The following is a 6,865-nucleotide window of genomic DNA, read 5'->3' as shown; positions in this document are numbered from 1 at the left end:
TACCAAACTTGGACCACTTTTCCAAGTTTTTCCAAGTTTCCAAGGCACCACAAGGACAGGATGACCTAGGAACCTTCCTACTTCTCCCTTTGGGACTTCTGATTCAGGGATCCCACCAGTCTTTCGGTATTCCTTGATGTTAGGGTGTCAAGGCTCTCCTAAATGATTCAAAGGGTCTTCCTCCATTTTTATAATTCTAAGAATCTTCAGGCACATCTTTGTGTGTACCAAGGGAGCTTTGTTTTGAAACTATTGATGTTATGGGAATACCATACAGCACACATGACTATAAGACATATATCTGTCTGTTTATTCCTAAGTCCACAGAGAAAATCCTTAAGACGTGGGTCAGTTTTCAAGTAGAGAAAACCTTCACCCACTGTCACCAAGAGGATGAACAGACTTCAGCTTTGTTCACCAGTAGGCTCACGATGCATGAGGTGGCCCACAGAGGGTTGAGAACACACTGCTGCTGCAGTGCAGAGCTCTGAGGGGAGAACTGACCGTCTCTTACATCCTTCTCTGCAGTGACAAATAGACACTGAAGCAAATTCATGCAGCTGTCAAAACACTGCTCCTCTCAACAGACCTCATTCTACTTTTTCAAAAACACAGACTTCACCACTACAAATTAAGCCTGAAAATGTGACAGCCAGAGTGCTGGCATCTGTGGAGCAGAATTATTTCTTCACATCAAGTAAACAAGTTGTTATGCACCAAATCAATTCCTCACTCCAGAGCTGGTCCTGTAGGGCCTGAGCAGCCCACATTGCGGCTCACTCAGTTCAACCCCAGCAGAGGCTTTGGCAAGACTTCCCCACTAAGGTGGCTGGAGTGCTCAAAGGGATTCCATTTAAGGCAGGGCAGGGATTTCATGCTTTCCCTCCAGCTCTTCAGATGGAGATCCTACCTTTGAAGGCAGCCCCTATTCCCAGGGGCCAGTGGGAACAAACCCTTGAGGTGCCAGCACAGTACTCCCTAAGAACACCAAGCCTGGTGTCAGGAAGTCCCACCAATGCCAGGCAGAGTAAGGGAGCTCAGCATCCTTTTGAAAGCTCCCAGCACCTCATGTGGAAGGGGACCGGGATCAGGAGCTGGCAGTCAACCAGCAAACGCCTGTGGAAATCACCATGAAACAACAGCCTGAAATAGGTTTCCATCTGAGACAGGCCAAGGAACAACTTTGGATCCAGGCACTAGGTCTTGCTTTTCTTTCTGATGGGAATGAACAGACCAGAGGAGAAATCAAAACTTCAGTGGAATAGGAGACTAGAGAAAATATTTGAAGAGAATATCTTCTCCAATAGGTAAGAGACTGAGGCATGCAACATATGAAAAGATGGGAAGCTTATTGCTCCTGTCAACCATCCCTGTTTAGGCTGGTAGTGGAGAAGGAAAAAAAGGGCGTTCCCTTAAAAAATGTAATTGAGCGAGACATAAATAATGCGTCAGTTCACTGGAGTGAATTAATTTTGGCTGCTGTGAAGAGTGAGGAAGTGAAAAACTCTGGTTGGGTGCCCAAAGGAGGGGAGGAGAGGAGATAAGATATGAGGTAGGTGATGAAAGGGATGCAGAACGATAGAAATGCGAGCAGGTTAGAGTTGATAAAACATTGTGCTCTAGGTCCTAATTTTCCCATTCTGGTGGCTTGGAAGTGTGCGACAGAGTTGATGAAACAGCCCACAACAAAGAGACAGAGACACCAGGACCACTTTTCAGTTATAAGCTTTTTCTTTTTTAGAATTCAAGCTTACACAGTTATCTATGCCCACTATATTCATAATTACATTTTAATATCTGCATACAAAAGCTATGTAAAAATTATTTTCTTCCCCCAAATATACAAATTTTCTCTTTAGATAGTTTAAAACATTTGTGATCACAGATTTTTTTTAATATATTTTAGGCTGAAAAAATATTACCAATCTAGCATAACTCTTAACACTGTTTGCAAAAAAATACATCATCCAAGGTACTTTGTTTTTTTACTGTACGGTGTAATGTTTGCCTTACCCTCAGGGCATGAAATTGATATTAAAAAAATAAACCAAATAAGCAAAACCCACAAACCTCATAGACAAAATAATAAGTCCTCCCAACCAACTTAATAAAAACAAATAAACAACCCAAACCACCCTTCTCTTCAAAAAAATTATGAATTACTAATTTGATGTATTTATGAGCAAACTAAAACTGAAGAGTGCTAAGGAAGTAGGAAAAAAGAAATTACAGTATGTCAGCTAGTTCATGCCCTGATACTATCTTTACCGACATTAAATGTGTAATTAAATAAAGTGTCTTTTAATGTTTTACATTGTGCTCAGTAATTTACATAAATTTAATCCACACCCGGGTGCTGATGTAGATTTACATTTGATTGTCTTGTGCATAAACAAGGTTAGCTTTTAAAGAAGGTAAACTGTGCAATGGACAGTCACAAACAACTTATTACCTGCACAATATTGCTTTTTGAAGGCGACATCAGTCAATGTGGATACACACAAATAATGCAATGCATACTCTTTGCATTTGCTAACATCTATACTAAAACTCTGTGATAAGGCCAAACCTTTTTTTTTTTTTGTTTTTAATTTTAAAGCAAAAATATACCATAGTAAAAAAAAAAAAACAAAACCAAAAACGTGCTCACACCGTTTTGAGTTTGTAAGTGGAAAATAAATCTCTATCGCACTAGAATAAAATTCTCTCTATAAAATTTAAATACAGATCACTTCATTACTATATCAAAAGGAAACGTCTGGCAATCATTTCCAGATGATCACAATAACAAGACACATTAAGAGGTTCTGATGCCTCTTCCTTTGTGAAAAGATAAATGTTGAACACTTTCAATTGCTCTCACAGTGAGAGGAAAACGTTCCTTGGTTGTGGATTTTGATTCTGTCAATGAAAAAGGTTTAGCCTTAGGAATGCTGGCTACATCTCAAAACCATAAGATTGATTTTTATAATTTATGATTCATGCAGCAAGAAGTCAATATGACACATACAGATTAGAGTTCCATAGCATAAAAATACATCACTAGCAATGACATGCTCCGCTTGTGATCAACAGCCCTCTCTTGGCAGATTTCTGATATAAATGGTCTTTCTGGATAGTTTTTATCTCTTTCTGATGCCTGCCTCTGAAGATGCAAGCAGTCTGCTCAAGGATGATTTTCAACCTTGGAGGTCTAACTCTAACGTCTACATTTTGGCAGAATGTAAACAAAAATCATTATCACACACTATATATGTCATTATAAATATCATAACTTAACTGAGATTACACATGAAATGAGTGTCTAAATGCACATGTTACTCAGGGCGAAACCATGAACGGTGACAATCAGGTTTGACAGGAAAAATCTTCTGTGTAAGACCCACACATAGACCACAAAGCAAACATAAGAGCTACGTGGCACCATCAGAAACGAGACTCTGGACTGCACTAGAATGTGTGTGCTTGTTATTTCACTCAGAAGGCCAGTTACTACAAAGGGTGCTGACTACAGTACTGATGTCTGCCACTGAGGTGGTCAGTCGCAGTGGCTCAATGCCGCGATGGCTTGAGACCACTGATATTTAAAAGCATGCATGTCTTGGCAGAACTAAGGTCAGTATCCACTGGCAAGAGTCTGCAAGAGCATCCTCATGTGGTCTAGTTTTGCTCTCATGATCACACAAATCAGCAGTTGTACTGAGGAAGTAAATGAAGTCACACAAGGTAAGACTGGTAGGAGATTAGAGGCCATTAGATGTCAGTACATCAAATCTGTCCAACTAAGAGCTTCGTCTTAGTTTTCAATTAAGGAATACTACTATCTCACTGTTAATCAGTGTCAGACTCCAACTTAATCTAAAAAGCTAGAAAAGGATGTTGATGTATGTCCTTTCTGCTAAGAGCATTGCCGAACCTGTCAAAGTTGGTTGCCTGATTTTAGGCACTTCAGTCCATCTGCACTCACCTAAGGAAGGAGGCCTGATTTTTCTGAACCCTGATTAAGCACAGCTCCAAACTGCATCAGCTTTTTTGGAACTAAGAGAAACATGACATTTTTTCTCCTGGGTCTCATCCGTGGCACAGTCAAAAGTTGGAACACTAAATCAAGCTCACATTGAGCAAACAGGTGAGGTAATTGCACTGGCTCCAGGAGGAACAACAAGCTCAGATCCGTGGCAGAAGAGAACTCCAAAAGACATGCACATTTCTCTTTCCTTTACAAGCATAGACACAAGTAAGGGATCAGCTTCTTTTCTACATTTCCTATATGCTATCAGTTCCCTATCAAATCACCCCAAATCAGCCATCCAAAAAGCTAGTTTCTGACTCTGTCTCCAAGACAGTGCTCTACAAGGAATTTGGATAGAGACTGATGTTGCTTAGATGCATACTTCAAAATGGAGCAAGAGGTTCTTCAACCTCAGCAAATATGTAAGAATTAATCCCCACTGGCCTGTCTTCCCCGCTATCTGCAAAAAAACCCTAAACACCCCATTGTGTTTTATGTTCTGACAAAAAAACCCTAAGTGATAACATCAGCGCTCACAGCTCATCACAGGTGCATATAGTATCAAAGAACAGGGAGAACGAGATTCGGCATCCCTGCAAACATGGCCAATAGCACTCCAATGCCTTCTCAGTGATGTAGGGAAAGGGGGGTAGAAAGAATTTAACCCCTGACACACATATACTGTGTTCCACCTATAAGTTTTCCTGAGTATCATGTTTTTGTGAGGGGATAAACACAAAACATATGGGTTGAGATTTGGGCCATGAGCTTTGAAAGTCAACACATCCACCCTAACAATGCCCACTGACTTGCCAGGCAAATAGGTCAATAAATAGCAGAGAAAGAAACTGGTACAAATGAATGCACAACATGAAAGAACGTAGGGTATGAGGAAGTGCAAAATACGTGAGCTAAGTCTCTGGTTCCCAGGAAGAACAGAAGGAGGGTTTTGATGTATCATACAAATTCAGAGAATGGTTTAATATCAAGTTTATAAAACACAGGGATAACAACCCTGAATGGAGATGGATGACAGAGAGGAACCTCTACCTATAATGTCCTCACCACTGGCCTCCAAACATTCCAGGACTGTGAGTACTGGCTTGCGAATTTCGGCAGCGGGACATTTTGTCATTGCTCAGTTTGGTTCCTGCTAGTGCAGTTAGTGGAAATAAATTAAAAGAATCAAGAGAGCATCTAGCTAAACAAAACATGAACAGACACCAAGGAGGAAGAACCTAGCTGATCCACACGCATCCACACGCACACGCACGTAGAGAGTGAGAGAAGGGGAGAGAGAAGATAAAAACATGGAAATATGTTTAAGACACCTGCTGAAGATTTGTAATTATATATATATAAAATTATATATATATGTGCATATAAACTTTATATATATATATAAAACAAAGCATTACTGCTGAGCAACACTATTTGGATTACTGGGATAAAGCTGTACAGTCTTGAGTGTCGTTAATAACACAGTTGGCTTCTGTCCCATCTGAACGTCACCCCATATGTTTCATTCTCCTTTTCCTCATTTCGTGAGCCCTCATATCCCTGAATAACTCTGAGGAACTGCCTGCTATCCTGACAGAGAGTCTTCTCCCTCAGAGTGATGGATTTTCCATGCATCTCAGAAAAAGCAGACCTCTTCACTCTCAGAAAAAGCACCTCAGAGGATCAAATTCCCCTTCTTACTCCAACAGACCTTCCAGAGAAGTTACCTGGAATTCAACTTTAGTAATTGAAGATCTTAATATCTTATACACATGGAAAAAAAAGAGTCAGTCCCTTCTAAATACTCTGCATTATTTTAAGTACTTGGGGCACAGTTAAACTGTATCTGCTGGAACAATCCTCAAAGAATTATGGGATCATGATGATGATGAAGACCCTAGATCATAATGTTAATTGTTACAATAGCAATAATCATGAAAACTAGAAATTTCATATTACGAATTGGTCACCTGTACCCTGCAAAAGGAGGTAATACTAGACAGAATTGCCAGGGTCAAACTAACAACAGCTGTTTTAACTTGAAGGCCAATTTATTTTCTGCCACTTCAATTTCTCTCCCATATTTTTCAAGCAATGATGTGTGTGAGCTGGTGACCACACAAGTGCTGGTGAATGAGATTGGTCTGTTCGTATTTTCACTGTTAAGCTGTCAAAGCACTCACACCAAAGGACTGAAGAACAAATTGCAATAGTCACAAGTACCCGCATTAAAGGGATGTTTTCATCCATGTGTATACAACTGCCCCCTAGCAACCCCAAAAGAAAACCCAAACAAAAACCCAACCCCGTCTCAAGAAACAGAAGAGCATGAAAGAAGAACAGAGGTGAGAAGAGCTGGGCAACGGGATGAAATGACAGCCAGTAGTGCGACGGGGGTGCGGAGAACCGCTCCAGTCTCTCTAATCCTCAAACACTTCCAGGAACAATGGAGGGAACAGTTCTGTGGGGCACTCCACCTTCATGTGCAGGAAGCGGCTGGCATGGCAGGCTCCAATCATTCGCAGGTCTGTCACTTTCATCAGCAGTTTTGGCCAAAAGTGTGCAACATGGTGTTTTCTGTAATTGATGTAGTGTTCGAATGCCAGGAGGAATCCCTCTTGACACTTTTCTATTCTCTCCACGCAAACAAGGCCTGGGCGATCTGTGGATACAAAGCAGCAGAATTATCGTTACTACTTATCTGCTTTAACAAGGTCCTGATTATAAATCAGGAAAAATAGGATGATTCCATTGCTAGGAAAGAAAGAAGAGAGACCACGGACATTTGGCTCTGCCACAAACAACTTCTTTTGCCCTGGACATCTCACTTATCAGTACTGTCCCCATTAAAAC

The sequence above is a fragment of the Pipra filicauda genome, unplaced genomic scaffold (genome assembly GCF_003945595.2).
Source record: "Pipra filicauda isolate LSUMZ 115617 unplaced genomic scaffold, ASM394559v2 scaffold84_size4826128_pilon, whole genome shotgun sequence".
Taxonomy (NCBI): domain Eukaryota; kingdom Metazoa; phylum Chordata; class Aves; order Passeriformes; family Pipridae; genus Pipra; species Pipra filicauda.
Note: the sequence above shows the minus strand (reverse complement) of the source record.